Below are 20,317 nucleotides of genomic sequence, written 5' to 3' on the forward strand. Positions count from 1 at the left end.
ATTCCAGTTATACTCTTTTAGTTATTTTTAAATGTACAATAAATTATCGTTGACTGTAGTCACTCTGTTGTGGTAACAAATACTAGATCATATTCATTCTATCTAACTATATTTTTGTACCCATTATCCCCCCTACACTTCTTCCCACCCCCCACACTTCTCCCAGCCTCTGCTAACAATCATTCCACTCTATCTCCATGAATTCAATTGTTTTAATTTTTAGCTCCCACCAATGAGTGAGAACATGCAAAGTTTGTCCTTCCGTGCCTGGCTTATTTCACTTAATCTCCTCCAGTTCCATCCACGTTGTTACAAATGACAAGGTCTCATTCTTTTTTATGGCTGAACAGTACTCCATTGTGTACAAGTATTGCATTTTCTTTATGCATTCATCTGTTGATAGACACTTAGGTTGCTTCCAAATCTTGGCTATTGTGAATAGCGCTGCAACATGGGAGTGTAGATATCTCTTTGACATACTGATTTGCTTTCTTTTGGTTATATGCCTAACATTGGGAGTGCTGGATCATATGGTAGTTCTATTTTTAGTTTTTTGAGGAACCTCCATACTGTTCTCCATAGTGGCTGTACCAATTTACATTCCCACCAACAGTGTACAAGGGTTCCCTTTTATCTACATCCTCAGCAGTATTTGTTATTCCGTCTTTTGGTTAAAAACCAATTTAACTGGGGTGAGATATCTCTTTGTAGTTTTGATTTGCTTTCTCTGATGATCAGTGCTGTTGAGCACCTTTCCACATGCCTGTTTGCCATTTGTATATCTGCTTTTGAAAAATATCTATTCAGATCTTTTGCCAATTTTTAAATCAGGTTATCGGATTTTTTCTTATTGGGTTGAGCTCCTTATGTATTCTGGTTATTCATCCCTTGTCAGATAGATGCTTTGCAAATATTTTCTCCCATTCTGTTAGTTGTCTCTTTGCTTTGTTGATTGTTTCCTTTGCTGCGTGGAAGCTTGATGTGATCATCACTTGTCCATTTTAACTTGATGTGATCCCACTTGTCCATTTTTTCTCTGGTTGCCTGTGCTTGTGGAAATATTTGCCCAGACCAGTGTCCTGGAGAATTTTTTCCATGTTTTCTTTTAGTAGTTTCATGATTTTAGGTCTTAGGTTTAAGTCTTTAATATATTTTGATTTGATTTTTATATATGGTGAGAGAGAGTGGTCTGATTTCATTCTTCTGCATATGGATATACAGTTTTCCCAGCACCATTTATCGAAGAAACTGTCCTTTCTCCAATACATGTTCTTGGCACCTTTGTTGAAAATGAGTTCACTTTAGATGTATGGATTTATTTCTGGGATCTCTATTCTGTTCCATTGGTGTATGAGTCTGTTCTTTTTATGATTTTTTTCCTTAATAGCAAAATAATATATGTCTTGAAAAACATGGAAAATGCAGGATAGAAAATACAGAAAATACAATTGAGAAGCTTTATGAGCATTTTGATCATCAAACTACAAGTCGCAGTTGCCCTGTCTCTCTATGTCTCTTGTATGCATGTAGGTATATAAATGGTCTATGGGCTTGTTGGTGTCATGCACAGGGAGTCTTTCTGGGATACTCTTAGGGGGGCTCAGTTCCTCGGGTGCCTTAGCTCTTAATCTCACCCATATGCATCGTCCTGTTCCTGAGGACAACCCTGAAGATGAGTCTTCATTGAGCGCCTTCTGGAGGTTGGGAGCTTTTAGAGCAAGGCTTTGCAATGTAGCAGGAGGTAGCTGTGGTCTTACTTGTTTCCACTGGGAACTAGACTTCCAAGAGGCTGACTCATGACCAATGCCACACAGCTGGTAAACAATGATTTCAATGGTCTGGGGGTCCTTAGGCCTCCTTCTCTCTAGCTGGGGCTTTCAGTTCCCTCAAGCCTGATTATCTGCCCTCTTCAAAGTGCTGCTCAGAGGGTCTAGGGCTCAACAATAAAAGGTGGGATGGGTCCCAGGGATAGATGAGGCAGTCACACCCACCAGTCCATGGACTCTTTGGGACAAGCCCTGACGATGACCCTACAGTGAAGCAGACCCTTACCCAGGGTCCTCTTGGCCTCCTGACTCTCCCACCCCAGCCACTGCAGCTCAAGGACTCTGAACTTGGACATGGTGAGGCAGGAGGAGAGAATTTCCGTGGAGGAGGGCATTTCCAGGGTGATGAGGAGACCCTGCCGGCCCAGACTCTCCAAGAGCTGACATTCCCTCCGGGACAGCCAGGCCAGGGGCAGAGAGGCCCCTTAAGATCAGCGTGATCTTGCGCATGTCTCAGGGGTAGCGGCTGATGGCCAGCAGGGTGCTGTCGCAGAGAGGGTACAGCCCAGCACCTTAAGCCCCTGCAGGTAGCTGAGCTCCTGCAGGCGGGCGTCCAGCCACTGCTCCGTCAGGCGGTAGGTGCCGCCCCACCAGAGAGCGCAGGGCCTGGAAGCGTGACAGGTTCTGCTGGTGCTCGTGGCTGAAGGCAGGGACGCAGTTCAGCATGATGCATTCGAGCAGGGGCAGCACGGTGGGATCCGGCTGCCTGAGGAGCCAGGCCATGGAGATCTCGCAGCTGTGCAGCTCCAGGGTTCTCAGGGCGCTGGGCAGGCTGGTGATGGGCACCATGCTCAGGTCGGCCGCGTGCAGGCAGAGGAGCTTCAGGTTGGGGCACTTCTGGCCCAGGGCTCTCATCAGGAGAGGAGACAACGGGGGGGCCTGGAGCCAGAGAACAGGTAGCCGCCCATCTGCAGGGAATGGAGCCAGGATGCCATGTACCTGCCAAGCAGGTGCCGCATGACTTTAAATCGCACCGTGTAGAGCGTAAGGTCGACGTGTCGCCACAGCCACCGTCGTCCACCAGCCTCTTCCAGCGGTGACAGGCCCTGAGGAAAGGGATCTGCAGTGAGAACGACCCAGGCCCCAGGGGGACCCGCATCTCCAGGTACCAGGTGCGCCCTCTGCCTGGCCTTCCCCGCCCCCACCCCGCCCCGTCCCCCGAAGGAGGAGACGCGGATCTGGTCCCAGACCGGGAGGTAAGAAAAGATCTCTCATGCTGTGTCTGTGTTGATGCCACTACTGTGCCCTTTGGGTTACACTAGATCAGTATAATATGAAGTCAGATAATGTGATTCCTCCAGTGTTGTTCTTTTTCTCAGGATAGCTTTGGCTATTCTGGGTCTTTTGTGGTTTCATATGTGGTTTCATAGGATTTTTTTTTCTATTTCTGTGAAGAATGTCATTGGTATTTTGATAGGGACTGCGCTGAATCTGTAGATTGCTTTGTAGCTTGGACATTTTAAAAACACTGCTTCTTCCAATCCATGAACATGGAATATACTTCCTTTTATTGGGTCCTCTTCAATTTCTTGCATCAGGGTTTCATAGGTTTCATTGTAGAGCTCTTTTACTTCTTTGGTTAAGTTTATTCCTAGTTATTTCATTTTTATTTGCAGCTATTGTAAATGGGATTACTTTCTTGATTTTGTTTTCAGACTGTTTGCTGTCAGCATATAGAAATGCTACTGGTTTTTTGTACGTTGATTTTTGTATCCTGCAACTTTACTGAATTTATTTATTAGTTCTAATAGTTTGGGGATGTATTTTTTTAGTTTTTTCAAATATAAGATCATATCATCTGCCAACAGGAATAATTTCACTTCTTCCTTTCAAGATTGGATTCCCTTTATTTTTTTCTCTTGTCTGATTACTCTAGTTGGACTTCCAGTACTATGTTGAATAACAGTGGTGAAAATGGGCATCCTTGTCTTGTTCCAGATCTTAGAGGAAAGGCTTTCAGTTTTTGCTGTGCAATGTAGCCATTTGGGTATTCTTTAGACAGAAGGAAAATCTTCTATCTAGAATAATTTTCCTTCTTTCTAAAGAACAACCTTTAGAATTTTCATTTGTGTGAGTCTGCTAATGACAAATTTTCTAAAGTTAGTGCTTGCTTGAAAGGTCTTTACTCTCATTAAAGGAAAATACTTTCACTAGGCTTAGAATTTAAGGTTGACAATTTTCTTTTTCAGCACTTCAAAATATGATCCCGTTGTCTTCTGATTTCCACCATTCCTGTCAATTGTGAGTTAAATTGTTCCTTCTTCGAAGGCAATCTTTTTTTTAACCTGGCATTTTGTTTTTAAACTTTGGTTTTTGGTAATATCGTCATGATATACCTAAATGATTTTATTTATATTTATCTTGTTTTGGATTTATAGGGCTTCTTGTGGCTTGATGAATTTCATTACTTATGGGAAATTCTTATCTCTAATTTATTCAGATTTTGCTTCCACTCCATCCCCTTTCTCCTCTTTTTATGTAACTATAACTACTCATAAGGTAGAGCTTTTCACTTCATCCTCATGGTTTTCCCCCCATTCTCATATTCCATCCTTTCTGTACCTCTGTATTTCCTTCTGGATATTTTCTTTAACCCATCAGCCTGTTCCTAATTCCCTCATCAGTTGTGTCAATCTGCTCTTAAACCTGACTACTGATATTTTCCTATTTCTATCATTAGATTTTCTCTACCAGATTTTCTGTTTGATTTTTTATTTATAGTTTCCACATCTGAAGAAATTCTCAATCTCATTCTTTGCCATCTTCACCAAAGTACATTTATTTAAAATTCTATATCTGATCATGTCAACGTCTGGAGCCTTTGTGAATCTATTTCCATTGTACTGTCTTTGTCAGCTTTCACTCATGCCTCCTATCTAGATTTTTTTTTTTTTTTTTTAGTATGCCCTGAATATTGTATTTACAAATTTCCTTGTAGAAGTAACTTAAGGCCTTAAATGATGATACAATGTTTCTCCAGGAGAGATTTAATTTTCCTTAGCTGGTGCCTGGGGATCACCTGCAAGGATCAACTTCTCATTTGCCTTTCCATGCTTCTAGAGTGCAACCCTTTGTGGTTCCAACTCAAACTGGGGAAAAGAACTACTAGAACTCTTTCTCAACTTTGGTGGGCCCTGGACACCAATCCCTGTTGCTTTAGCTTCATAGGGCATCAAAACCATTACACACTGCCTGTAATCTCAGCTCTTTGGAGGCCAAGGCAGGCAGATCATTTGAGGTCAGGAGTTCGAGACCAGCCTGGCCAACATAGTGAAACCCCATCTCTACTAAAAATAGAAAACTTAGCCAGGCATGGTGGTGCACATCTGTAATCCCATAATCCCAGCTACTAGGGAGGCTGAGACAAGAGAATCGCCTGAACCCTGGAGGCACAGAGGTTGCAGTGAACCGAGATCACGCCACTGCACTCCAGCCTGGGCAACAGAGTGACTCTGTCCGCCCCCCAAAAAAACATTACACACCCACTTGACCTCTCAGACTCTATTCCCAGGAAAAGAGGAAAAGAAGCCCCAGCTACAGGATCATCTCTCTGAGCCTTGCCCCATCTCAAGATCCTGGCCTTGGGATCGTCACTATCTTGTTAGCTCTCTGGGATCTTTAAGCAGAAAGATGTGCTTCATTTGTTTGTTGGCTTGTTTTCAAATTGTACTCAGCAGAAGGGTCAATCAGAGTTACTTTCTCTACCATTACTGAAGGCAGAATGCACTTAAATATAATTATCTTCTTTATTTTTAATTTTAAATAAGAGGAGCTAGGAAAACAAAAAGCTTCCTAATTCTTCCTATTCCCAAATGGTTCCTCAACTTGTAATTACTTAATCTAGAGGAACTAAATACTCATTTGACCAAATTAATTTCTTTTATAACGCATTAATTCAAACAAGTGGTCATGTCAGAATATTAATGTGACTTTCACTTCAATCAAAACTGTGCTCCATAGCCACAAAGTTTATCATCGCTGATATAACCATAAGAATACTAGATATACACCCCATAAGAAAAATTTAACTTTAAGTTGTTCATTGAGATTATGATTTTTTTTTTTTTTTTTTGAGATGGAGTCTCGCTCTGTCGCCCAGACTGGAGTGCAGTGGCTGGATCTCAGCTCACTGCAAGCTCCGCCTCCCGGGGTTCACGCCATTCTCCTGCCTCAGCCTCCCGAGTAGCTGGGACTACAGGCGCCCGCCACCTCGCCCTGCTAGTTTTTTGCATTTTTTAGTAGAGACAGGGTTTCACCATGTTAGCCAGGATGGTCTCAATCTCCTGACCTTGTGATCCGCCCATCTTGGCCTCCCAAAGTGCGGGGATTTGAGATTATGATTTTAATAAAACCGATTAAAGATATTTCAAAGCTTGTGTAACTATTTTAAACTTTTCAAAATCATTACATAAGTATAGTAGCTCAAGCACTATCTAATTCGAAATTGCCATTCCTGCCCAATAATGAGTTTTTCCAATTTTACTCTACCCAAATTTTAACCATTTAAGAAAAGATGATTTAAACAAAAAACATATTTTATGACCAGAAAACTTTGATCTTTAGAACCTCTTCAAGTTAGCATTTGAGACTAAGAAATTGCTTTTTAATCTTTCAAATTCATTCACCATTTAACAAACATTTGTTGAACACCAACTATACGTCAAACACACAAGTATATTACGAAGTTCCTTTTAAAAATATATCAGACTCTTGCTCATTTACCTTGCTGATTTATGTGCCATGTTAAACATTACTGTCTGAAACACAATCAGTGAAAAGAATATTTCCCAGTTCTCTGTGTAATGTGTCTTTTTAAGACAGCCTTGAAATTTAATCCAATGTCTGCATTACCTTCCTCATAAAAGGGGACAAATGCAATTGATAGTAAATGACATCAACATTCTTTTCTACTCACCCAGCAAAAATTATGACCTGTGGTTGGAATATTTCTAAAGCAAGTCTATAGCTAATTGGAACTTGTCTCTACAGCAGGGTTCATTTGAGAAGTGGTTAAGGATTGTAGAAGTAACAGATTAGGTATCTGGCTTGCCAGAGTCATAGATGCCCTTTTAAGTGAGGAAAAGAAAGTTGAATAAATGTTAGGAAAGTTTTAAAGTCCCAGCTAGCTAAAGCCAACTCAAGTCCAGAATCCATTTCTATAGCTAAGGCCAACTCAAGTCCAGAATCCATTTCTATCTCCCAGGTCAATCTTTTTTGTAGCACACAATGAAATTGAGCGTGTTGATTCTATAACTGATAGCTTCTGAATGTGTTTTCACTAGTGTGTATATACAAATAATTTTGTTAAATTTTTTTAATGTTTTGAGGTCTGGGGGTTCTTTTCTTTTTATCATTTCAGACAGAATAGAGAAAACACCAATTTCTGAAGACCTATAATCATCAAGTAGGCTCATGTTCAAGTTGGGAAGACTATTTTTATCATTTTGTGTCTATAAGAAATTCAGCAGTATCTGAGATGGTTCAGATGAACCTTATGTTCATTTTTATGTTTCTTTAATAGCATAATAAATAGGCTGGGAGGAAAGAGTGAAGCATCCCTTCCTTCACAGTGGTGCAGCAAAGTTACGATTGTCCCAGAGAAGAGCATGGCTAGCTGAAAAGATTTTCAGCATTTCTTTCCTACTGTATTTTTCATTTGTCTTCAAATTACAGGTCCCCTTTTGGAAAAGTAAGATAACACAAATAAGGACAAAGTAATGGATGTTAAAATACGTTTCTGTTGTGTAAGCCTTTTGCCAAGTTATTCTCTACTGCAGTCTCTAGATCAGTGGTTCTCAACCTCAGAAGCACAATAACATATGCTGAGGAGCTTTAAGGAATGCTGATGCCTGGGCCATCCCCAGGAAGCCCGATTTCTTGGTCTGGAGTGGGGCCTGGTCATGGGGATTTTTTTTAAGCTCCCGCAGTGATGTGGAGCTGGAGCTGACAGCCACCGCTCTCTGCGTTGCTCTAGTCAAAAGGGACAATTTCCATTAGTAGCAAAAACAGGGAACCTGTTCTTTATAGTGTGGGCTTCTTTCTCTAAATGAATTACAGAAGAGCTGATACTCTCTCATATAAGATAAAGTCCTTTTCTTTTGTTAGAAATTTTTCACTACCTGACTCCTTCAAAGATTGGTCCATGGTCTCAAACCACCTAGCAAAACCTTAGCTGTCCACGCAGAGTTGGTAAGACTCTAGGGTCAGGTTTCAGCCAAAGAACCTTACAAATGCAAGGTCTGAGAACTCTAACTTCCCCCAAACGACCCTTTCATCTATTAACTCAGAAATCTTATTCAGGACAAAACAAAATAGAGAACAAAGTAGAAGAGAAACTTTCATTCAACTTGCCCAGTTTTGATGTAAAATGTCACCTTAATTTTACTACCACCAACCTAACATTTTAAATACCATTTTCTTCTGAAAACACGACTTCTTTTCATTTGAGTTTGTATAAGCAATGAAGGAAAATTAGCATGGTTGTATCCACTTTATAGATGGAGAAATGTACACCTAGTTTCTGTGATCTATTCAAAGTCACCAGTCATCGACAGAATGAAAAAGTCAAAGCTATGTTCTTTCTGATGTTCCACAATTCATACTAAAAAATATTCTACCAAGATATTTACCTGAAGATGTATTTTAGGAATCATGATTTAAGGCTAGATCACAAAACTCAGTGAAATTTAAAAGAGCCATAAAAAGAATAAATCTGAAACAAAATAAATCCCGCAACTTGATGGATAGGCCTCTATGGTCTGTAAAGACACATACAAATTATATGTGATTTTACCCTTTAGTTTTACCATCACTGACTTTCAAAATGAATTTTGTCTCATTATATTTATAATTTCTCTTAACAGATAGCTAATAGAAATAATGTGACAAAATGATAAGTATGGGGGTAATTACAAGTGATTATTACTGAAGAAGGGCGTAGAAATTTATTTTCTAGAAAATTTCCAAGAGGATTTAGAGACTTCTGTCCCCAAATACTCTGAACTAGTAGAGACAGCAAATTAGACTCTTTCAGCATAGTAACTCTACATCGTTTCTGGAGAAGAAACTAAATACGCTTCACACAATCTATCTTGCATTAAGACAATAAAAATGTTCCTCCTCCTAGCCCTCCCTCAAAAAAAAAAATATCCAAACAGAAGGAATGGTGAGAATAATTATTTATCTCTCCTCATTCTTGGTTTTAGTAGATATTGATGGACTACATTAGTTTCTTCTTCAGAAACTATGTAGTCCAAGCCCAGGAAGATGTTCAACTATAGTTTCAGATTGCGGGTCCAGGTCTCAGTACCTATAAATACTGCTGAAGTGTCTTGAGTACTATTAAAGGAAAGTGAACATCGAGGCTCTGGTGGCCATATACCTTGTTTCAGGGCATTGGGGGAGGACTCACTTCTTTTCCCAAACTTTATTTCCATTAAGAGTCAAATAACATAAAGCCCACTGATCCATATCATACATACATCAAAAAGCAATGATAATGTTGCCAACAAGAAATAAATCAAGAAGCGTTCAGGCTCCAAGTAACCCAGAAGGCCCCAAGCTCAACAGGGGAAGAAACACAAACTCCGCTCTTCCATAACCCTCTGAGAATAAGCCCCAGAATGATAATACCTTGGCTGCGTTCAAAACTCAGCTCTCTGGACAAAAGCAACTTTTCCAATCTGCACTTATTTTTTGTAACTCATTCAGAGGTTTAAAGTTAGGCTAAATATATTTTTTTTCCAAAAATTAAAAGATTATTTTAAAGTAAGCAAATAAGCTTGAAAAATACTTGGGAGAAATAGGAAGCTCTATTTTCAACTAAACAGATTTCAAATTTCTGTACTGAAATCAAACTAAAAAGTTTTTTACTTCATTGCTGCTTCATGACTATTTCCCCTTTGTAGTTTGAGAGATTTATTATATGTATTGAGATATATACGGTACTCACTTCGGAACTAAGCCATTGTACATTTATAGAAATGGTATGAAATCTTCAAAGAGGCTCACATTACTTAAAATCTGCTTGCTAAGTGATTTTTTTAAAGAAAAATGAAAAATTCTTGTCTATGAACAGGGTCTCTCCAAACTCTGATTTTTCTCTAAGAATGCTCTTTAAAACAGGCTATCAAAGGAAGAGACTCTTTTTCCATTGTCCCCTGTCATTAAAAATCTCTCTTCACAAGCTCTCACTAACTAGTTTTACTTAGTATCTGACTTGGATCTTTTTTTTACCATTATAAATACCATTATTGCATAGAAATCTTGGAAGATATTTTTGTGACCAAAAGAAATTGAAAAAGGAGAAATTTACATTGTGGCTTTGGTAATAATAAAGCATAAATTTAACTTTTCACACTTAGGGTAACATATTAATATTTAGTCATGAGATCTGCTGGGGTCTCATCTGCTGTAGATAGCAGTGAAGTTTTAATCACTGTATCGTTTTCTTTCCACCACCCATGAAATACAAAGAATAGCTTTCACTTCATTTTTGTGTACACAAAAGCATGATAGAAAATCTTCTATGTTCTTTTGCTGCCATCCAGTGGTTCTGATTGATAAATGCAATGATGATAAATCTAACATGAGACGGAAAAATATGAGTCTGAAAGAGACACACATACACCTTCAAGAAAGCCTAAAGGCCGGGCGCGGTGGCTCAAGCCTGTTAATCCCAGCACTTTGGGAGGCCGAGACGGGCGGATCACGAGGTCGGGAGATCGAGACCATCCTGGCTAACACGGTGAAACCCCGTCTCTACTAAAAATACAAAAACTAGCCGGGCGAGGTGGCGGGCGCCTGTAGTCCCAGCTACTCGGGAGGCTGAGGCAGGAGAGGGGAGGCGGAGCTTGCAGTGAGCTGAAATCTGGCCACTGCACTCCAGTCCGGGCGACAGAGCGAGACTCCGCCTCAAAAAAAAAAGCCTAAAGCATGAAAATCCAAATTGTTAAAAGTGATACATTTTCAATGGGATAGTTACATTATAAAATGTTCCTCTGTGTTGCATGAAGATTGAGGGAAAACCTCCCCTAGATTGTAAGTTCAAGCAAGAGTGGGGACGCTGAACTTCGCTCTCCCATTGTCACAGACTAGCAGGGCATCAGCACTTAGTAGGCACTCAAGAAACACTTGCTTACCACAACTTTTCTCTTAACTGATTCATTAAAATGCTAATTACAATCACGAGCGAGGGAAGCACAATGCAAAGTTTTTTGCAGTTGAGTGTAATTTAGCCAATTGTCTCCTGGTGTGGGGATTTCTTTCTATACAGAGCAGTTTTACACAGCGCGAGCAGGAATTGGAGGGGGAGAGAGAGTTTGTAAGTTTAAGGAAAGAATTATTTTTAAGAAACATAACCAGGTGTATCAATACTATGTTTCTTGAATAGTTTTAAGATGGTCTAAGCTGGAGGACAAACTGCCAAACATTATCAAAAATGGCTATTCAGGGCCAGGCAGGGTGGCTCATGCCTGTAACCCAAGGACTTTGGAAGGCAGAGGTGGACAGATTACTTGGGGCCAGGAGTTCAAGACCAGCCTGGCCAACATGGTGAAACCCAATCTCCACCAAAAACACAAGACTTAACCTGCCGTGGTGGTGCGTGCCTGTAATCCCAGCTACTCATGAGACTGAGGCACGAGAATCGCTGGAGCCCAGGAGGCGGAGGTTGCGGTAAGCAGAGATCACGCCACTGCACTCCAACCTGGGCGACAGAGTGAGACTCTGTCTCAAAATTTACAAAGAAACTAACAAAAAAAAGCTAGTCGGAATTTTTCTATTGCTGACACTAGCAATAGAGCACACCATCAAAAATGTGATGTGGCTACAAATTATGTAGTCTGTATGCAAGTGTAACACTGACACCACTCCAACCCAAACTGAAACCAGCGAGACAAGTGTTTGAAAATTCAGTGCAAGTTTGGCCAATCAGCAAATAGAATTCATGACTGACCTAGGTCCTCTCCTCCGGTAAAACCTCCTCCATGTAGCTCCTTGGCCAGTAATTAGGCTTAAAGGGAAGACAACAGTGGTTAAGGCGCAGCCTCCAGAATGGCCCCACATCCTAGCCTCACTAACTGCATAATCTTGGACAAGGCCTAACCTGAGTCTTGATAACTTTACCTGTAAACAGAAAATAATACCCACTTCAATTGGCTCCTTGTGTGGATCACAAATGAGGAACACAGTGCCTGGCAAACTCAGTGTTAGCTGCCATAAATGCATATATACCACATGCACACATACATGGCATTAACAGACACACGCATAGAACAGATACTATTCAGAGCAGAGGGAATGATTGGAGAATCTTTCTACTCCGTTGTAAATCATTTATTAAATTTAATAACCTATACTTTAGTTACAGAGACTAGTACAAAAAAAATAAACATTGTGCCTGGGTTCCAGATGTGAAAATGACAATCCAGTGGGAATTTTAGGATCTCACTTATTCCACTTTATTCACTTTATCATAATAAAAGGCAAAAATTTAAAACAATTGAGAAGGGCATCAAAAACAGTAAATTCAATTTTACTTCCCAACTCACATGTTAACAAGCATTTCTTATATATCTCTGACAAAAATATCTATTCGTGGAAGAGGATTCTTACTCTGCCTTTTAGGAAGTTGGATATATTGAAAATGTCTTCCAGTGCGTCAGAGAATTCAAGGAATTTCAAGATGCATTTTAAGTTAAAGTCCAAGTCTTATTCCAAATGAAATGTTCTATTTCCCAGCATCTCAGGAGCCAGACCCTAGCTCCTTTCCAATTTTCCCATTAAGAAATTTAAGATTTTTCTACATCTCATTTGATTATTTACATCATTTTTTTTGTTGTTTTTTTTTGTTTTTTTTTGTTTTTTTTTTTTTTTTGAGACAGAGTCTCGCTCTGTCGCCCAGGCTGGAGTACAGTGGCCGGATCTCAGCTCACTGCAAGCTCCGCCTCCTGGGTTTACGCCATTCTCCTGCCTCAGCCTCCCGAGTAGCTGGGACTACAGGCGCCCGCCACCTCGCCCGGCTAGTTTTTTGTATTTTTTAGTAGAGACGGGGTTTCACTGTGTTAGCCAGGATGGTCTCGATCTCCTGACCTCGTGATCCGCCCATCTCGGCCTCCCAAAGTGCTGGGATTACAGGCTTGAGCCACCGCGCCTGGCCATATTTTTTAATCTCTACAAAAATGTATGGCAGAACCCATAAACAAAAGTTTGAAAAGCAAATTACACCACCACTGAATGCTGGTGAGGAGGGGGTGCAATGGCAACTCGCATTCACTGCTGCTGGGAATGCAAAATGGTATAGCCACTTTGAAAGGCAGTTTGGCAGTTACAAAACTGAATATACTCTTAACATAGAATCTAGCAGTTACACTCCTTAGTATTTGCCCAAATCAACTGAAAACTGATGTCCACACAAAAACCTACACATGATATTTACAGCAGCTTTATTCATATTTGCCAAAACTTAGAAGGAACCAAAGTGCTTTCAGTAAGTGAAGGATAAATAAACGGGTGGTATACCTGGACAATGGAATTCTTCTTAGTGCTAAAAAGAAATGAGCTATCAAGTCATGAAAAGACATGGAGGAAACTGAAATGCAATTATTAACTGCAAGAAGCCAATCTGAAAAAGTTACACACTGCATGATTCCATATGACATTCTAGAAAAGGAAAAATTATGAAGACAGTAAAAAGGTCAGTGGTTGGCAGAGGTGGGAGTGGGGAGAGGGATGACTAGGTGGAGCTCAGTGAAAATACTATGTGATACTACAACGGTGGGTACATGTCATTATGTATTTGTCCAAACCATGGAACATACAACACTGAGAGTGAACCCTAATGTAAATGATAAACTTTGGGTGATTATGACGTGTCAATGTAAGTTCATCAGTTGTAATAAATGTGCCATTATGGTATGTGATGTTGTTACTGGAGAAGGTTGTGGCTGTATGGGGACTGGGGTCTATAGGAACTTTCTGTGAATCTAAAATTGCCCTAAAAATAAAGTTTACTAATTAATTTTTAAAATTATATACAAAAGGGAAGAGGAACACAGGCAAAAACAAAAAATCCCACACAATTATAGAATGGTTTCAGTAAATGTCAAGGCAGTATGTAACAATTAAGCTTAGCAAACCAAACTTTAAGATATGTATTAAGCTGTACATAGTACCTACCACAAAAGAATTAACACATACATTACCACTATTTCCAAAAGATGCTTTTAACATCTTTTTTCAATGTTACATATTTTAGGCTGGGTGCGGTGGCTCACGCCTGTAATCCCAGCACTTTGGGAGGCCAAGGCAGGTGGATCACCTGAGGTCAGGAGTTCGAGACCAGCCTGACCAACATGGTGAAACCTTGTCTCTACTGAAAATACAAAACTTAGCTGTGCACAGTGGTGGGCGCCTGTAATCCCAGCTACTCAGGAGGCTGAGGCAGGAGAATCGCTTAAACCGGGAGGTAGAGGTTGCAGTGAGCTGAGATCACAGCACTGCATTCTAGCCTGGGAAACAGAGTGAGACTCCATATCAAAAAGAAAATAAAAAGTATATATTTTAATTATGTTAAGTTACTGTAAATGCCTAGCTGAAAGAATAAAATTTAATTACAGGTATTTCTAATGTTACATATTTAGGCAACATCACATAGCTGGGAAACCTCAAACAACAACTTTTGCTAAAATAATTTTTTTTTTTTTTTTTTTTTTGAGACGGAGTCTCACTCTGTCGCCCAGGCTGGAGTGCAGTGGTGGGATCTCGGCTCACTGCAACCTCCGCCTCCCAGGTTCACACCGTTCTCCTGCCTCAGCCTCCCAAGTAGCTGGGACTACAGGTGGCTGCCACCTTGCCTGGCTAATTTTTTGTATATTTAGTAGAGATGGGGTTTTACCATGTTAGCCAGGATGGTCTCGATCTCCTGACCTCGTGATCTGCCCTCCTCGGCCTCCCAAAGTGCTGGGGTTACAGGCCTGAGCCACTGCGCCTGGCCTTGCTAAAATAAAATTTTAAGTAGTATCAACAACTAAGAAAGTATTAGCCTTTATTAGTGTTGTCTACAAATTTTAAAAGGTGATAGATAAAATCTGGCAATTCCGATTATATAAACCCAAATTTCAATTGTTCTTAGGACAAATTCTAAAATGATGTTACATTTTGCCACATCTCTGTGAGGTATAATATTTAGTAATATTCAATTTCCATTATAATCCAGTTAGGTTCCAATGAGACAAGAGATTATAAACACATTTCCTACAAACTAACCTCCCCTGATGAAAATTAGGTACAATAAAAATCCCTTTCAATTTAGCATTATTAAGACATTCAAGCAAAGATCACACTATCACTTACATATGATAACCCTACGTTTGCCGTGTCTAAACTTACCTTGGTAAGATTTAGAAGTTTCAAAATACCATGGAAGGCAGATTTGAAAGAGACCTACTTCCAAATAAGAGTTCTTATTCTCTAACTATATCTGGAATGCAACTCGTCTAAAAGTAAACTGAGCCTAAATGTAGGCAACATATTAAATGCCTACAGACTATATATATATATAGTAATGAAATATTTGCTACCACATTTAAGTATTCTTATATTATTTCCCCATCATTCAAATGTTGTACTGCTTAAAATTTCAGTAGCTAAATAACTCTTATTCACGGGAGTACCTCATTGTCATGCTGCTTCTTTGAATGAATTTTGTTGCTGGTCAGTACAACTTCTTTTCTCTTTCATTTTACCAAAGAAATTATGTTTATGACAAAAACAAAAACATCCACCATGAGAATCTGATGGGGGAAAAAAATAGAAACAAAATGACCTACTTCACTCCTGCTGGTGTGAGGGACTCTCACTTGTAAACCTTTCCTGTCTTTAGTTCTGTGAGTCTTGCTAACACTCACCTACATTTGCTGTATCACTAGGATATCATCTACTAGCTCCCCAGTCTGAAAACTCAGGATTTAATTTATACTACTTTCTCCCAACTCCTTCCAATTTTTGATAGAAGAATTAAAAAGAATAAATCACCATTACCTTTGAAACTTAAATAAACGTAAAACTGTATTCATCCACCGGTTTTGTACAGCATCTGTTTCTCACCACATAAGGATGCCCCTCTAATCTATTCCCTATTTCTAACTCACTTCTGCCTATTCTACCTTTACTTCTATACTGGCAAGGTCAATTTCATTTACTTTCTTGTTTTATCTATCATTTGATTCTAAACGCTGAAAACCAATAAAGCAACATTTACAATACAAAAAAAAAAAAAAAAAAAAAAACTTAAACTGGGCCCAAACTATTAAGAGTATGAACCCACTTTGACCCTAAATCATTAAGGGTAAGAGCCCACTTCTGAGTTCTCGCTTTCTTTTTTTTAAATAGAGATGGAGTCTCCCTATGTTGCCCAGGCTGGTCTCAAACTCCTACTCAAGCAATCCTCCCTCCTTGGCCACCCACAGTGCTGGGATTACAGACATGAGCCACCGCGCCAAGCCTCTGAGTTCTCTAATACCTAACTTACTTTTTTTTCTTTCTTTTTTTTTTTTTTAAGATGGAGTTTTGCTCTTGTTGCCCAGGCTGGAGTGCAATGACGCAATCTCAGCTCACCGCAACCTCCCCCTCCTGGGTTCAAGCGATTCTCCTGCCTCAGCCTCCCGAGTAGCTGGGATTATGGGCATGCGCCACCACGCCAGGCTACTAATTTTGTCTAATACCTAACTTTAAAGAAAGAAAACTAGGACAGGCACCGTGGCTCACGCCTCTAATCCCAGCACTTTGGGAGGCCGAGGTGGGTGTATCACTTGAGGTCAGGAGTTTGAGACAAGCCTGGCCAACAAGGTGAAACCCCATCTCTACTAAAAATACAAAAATTAGCTGGGACTCCGTCTCAAAAACCAAAAAAATAAAAAATAAAGAAAACTGAATACCACACTGTACAGTTAAGAACTTATATACACATACACATTTTTAAAGAAATCTCTTATCTGGATGAATCCAATACGAGATTTTTTTGTGCGCATGCAAGAGGACAATTTTCACACAACTTCTGGCAGATTTTTTTCAGGATTTTCATTATTTGAACCTGACTGTTGCATTACATTAGGGAAAGATCACATGGCAGATGATGATAATAGGCTTGGTGAAAATCTCCTCTCCATGGAAACCTGACAGGATTTTCTTTAAGTACATTTCTTCAAGCACGATAAAGATTAAGAGATGGCATACTCAACACTCAATCATAACTGACAGTATCTGTCAGAAAGGACTGAACATTTTGGCTTCAGAAAGAGTATAACAGACCCTTGACATTTCAAGGTGTAAGTTCTAAGATCTTTGCCCAAGTTCAAAAGTATTCTTCAATAACTTTACCCAGGTTTCTGGTTTTCTTCAGAATTACACTTTCATCTTGTGCCAAAGATTTTTACACATATTTTCACACCCAAATTATTAATCTTCTCAATAGTGTCAACTCGTCTAATGGCCATTGTGTGTTTCCTAGGGGTGCCATAACAAAGTATCAATAAGTGGGTGGCTTATACAACAGAAATGTGCTGTCTGGCAGTTCTGAAGGCTAGCAGTCCAAAGTCACAGGATCAGCAAAGTTGGTTCCGCCCGAGGATTATGAGAATCTGCTCCAGGCCTCTCACCTAGCTTCTGGTGGTTGCTGGCAATCTCTGGTGTTCCTTGGCTTACAGAAGCATAATTCCAACCTCTGCCTTAACCTTCACAGGGTATTCTCCCTGTGTGCATGTTATTTGTGTCCCAATTTCCCAGTTTTATAAAGGCATATTGGATTAAGATCCACCCTAATGACCTCATCTTTACTAATAACATCTACTATGGCCCTATTTCTAAATAAGGACACATTAAGAGGTATTAAGGCTTAGGACTTCCATGTATGAATTTTAGGGGAACACAATTCAAGCCATAGAAGCCATTTATCACATGATACAAAGTTTGACAACTCCCAACCACTACAACCATGTTTGGATAACTGCTGAAATCTCCTATGCCTAAAACAGAATGTGGTACACAGGAGGAGTTCAATAAATATTTGTTGAATGAATGAGTGAATAAATGAATCGGGAAAAAAAAAAACTGTGGATGCTAAGAGGTTAGCCAAGCTAAATCATTAGCTGACTAATGCCTTCCTGCATGGAATTTAGCAGGAATTAAGATTGTGTCTTGGCAAAATTACAAAATAACTGTATACTCCATGGACCTCTAAAAGTCACTCACAAATAGTAAAAATCACAAGTGTTAAAAGTCACAAATGTCAAAACCCACAAAATCCAGCAACTTTTAAATAATTATCTCTTAAGGGAAAAACAATAAAGTATCAAAACTAGGGAAGCAAATCATTTGTTTAAATAAGTCGAGGAATGAATTATTAGTGAGATTAAAGGCCACCAAATGAAAAAAATACCAGACACACATTAGAAGATGGTCTATAGGCAATCCACTGCTCTAGCACTAAATCAGAGGTGATTCCTTGTTATAATTTTGCTATTTTAATAACTAAAGTTTTTTGAATAAGGTCCAAGACAAATTGTACTCTATAGCGAATTGGGTATAACAAGCTTCTACTCTTTTTACAGTAACATTTTTCAACATAGCATCTCAATAGATAATACCTACATAACAAGAAATTGAAGGCATTCTTTCCTATTCCTCCTAATAATCTCATTCAAATCATATCACTATGAATTGCCTGGGTACTTGGCTTTAAAATATTGTATTACAATAAACTTGAAATTCAAGCTCTAGATAGGTCTACATTCATTTCAGCAGAAGCATCTTGAAATGCTAAATTATCATCTTCAATTTTTTTGTCATTTATTGCAGCTGCCAAACTGAAATGGTACACCTTAAAGGCAACACTAAACTGAAAAGCAAATAATAAAAGTCTCTTAAATGTTTCATTTATAAAAGCTTATTTTTCCCACCATCAAATTTTGTATACTGTCTGAAATATATCACTTTACAAAATTGACATCTTGCATGCAGTTATTCTTCTATGATAGATTTGCTAAACTTCAAGGCTTATTGTGGGGAGGGGGAATAAAAACTAGCATCTCGTTTCAACCTTTTAAGAACAGATGACTAACAGAGCTGGTTGCTTTAGGTTTCTACCTGGGCAGGGATTAGGGAGATATAAAGTTAAAAATTAAACCTCAATTGCCAATAGCTATCACTATAGCTGTCTTTTCTGAACACTTTACTAATCTTTCTGGCTGTGTTAAAAATTACGCTCAGACTTCTTGAGGGAATAATAAAAAGTTATGCCATAAATAAGCACTTTAAAAAGGCACATCAAGTCAGAGGGTGGCTATTCCAAAGAGTAGTCTATATGGCTGTATGCCCACTTTGATAGGAAAATCAATCTGCAAACCAAAAAACATTCAAACCATTTTCTTGAAATCCCTCTAACAGGTAATAGCAAATTATTCAAATGAAACATATCTACAGAATTCCATTATAAAATTCTGTATACTTTCTGCCAACATAATTGTTAATGACAACTATAAAATGCTAATATATAAAACAAACAAAATATGGCTTGTATTTCCAAAACTGGAGATCAGAATATAGGGAAAGATAAATGTTTATATTTGTAAATTATATTCACATCACATTGATATAAAATAGGTTGCTACCAAGATCATTCAGGAAAAGAGTCACTGAATTTATCTGAGCAGGTTTTCTAACTATGCCATGAAGGGAGAAAATGAGATGTCAGTGCTTTTTCTTCCTTTATATAACAAATTTAACTATTACATTAGGCTCAGAGTCACTGTTCACATCTTTCTCAGTTAATGTCACTTTGCAAAGCCAGAATTTCTAGTAATTTATTGAATAAAATTATAATTTTACTGTATGATAAACTGAGTGATTCCTAAAGTATCTTTTTCTCCAGTGACCTACTTAAGAAAAAAGTATTTACGTTCAATACACTGTCCATTTTTGAAGTCTTTCCTACACTTCTGGTCAATTTTAAATACCTTAATTAGAAATAATGCCAATCCTTTTTGACGGGGTTTCACTGTGTTAGCCAGAATGGTCTCGATCTCCTGACCTCGTGATCCGCCCGCCTCGGCCTCCCAAAGTGCTGCGATTACAGGCGTGAGGCACCGCGCCCGGCCATGCCAATCCACTTTTAATCACTAAGTAGAAGGATTCTTTAATCTACAGCGCGTCTTAAAAACTAATCAACCTGACATAACCTCCTAATTCCAGGAATGTAACATAATTCAAGCTTCAATTTTTCACTTAACATACTCTGTTTTACTAAAAGGATTTCCTACAACTATGAACAAAAAAAAAATTGTACTTAAAATAATATTACAATGCAAGATCTCATTATTTAGTACAAGATTAATAGACTATAATTCTAATCTTAAAAATATCTATAGATGCAACTTCTCCAACTTGTTAATTCCCAAAGAGATTAATAAAAGATGTAATTAACACCTAAACTTAGA

The 20,317-nt window shown here is 39.0% G+C and overlaps 1 pseudogene; it reads right to left on the reverse strand.

Moving 5' to 3' along the window:
• Positions 1-1,981: 1,981 nt before the first annotated feature.
• On the reverse strand, positions 1,982-7,970 carry LOC117063074 (annotated as a pseudogene).
• Between the last annotated feature and the right edge of the window lie 12,347 nt (positions 7,971-20,317).

This window comes from Trachypithecus francoisi, unplaced genomic scaffold (genome assembly GCF_009764315.1).
Source record: "Trachypithecus francoisi isolate TF-2019V2 unplaced genomic scaffold, Tfra_2.0 Lachesis_group17, whole genome shotgun sequence".
Taxonomy (NCBI): domain Eukaryota; kingdom Metazoa; phylum Chordata; class Mammalia; order Primates; family Cercopithecidae; genus Trachypithecus; species Trachypithecus francoisi.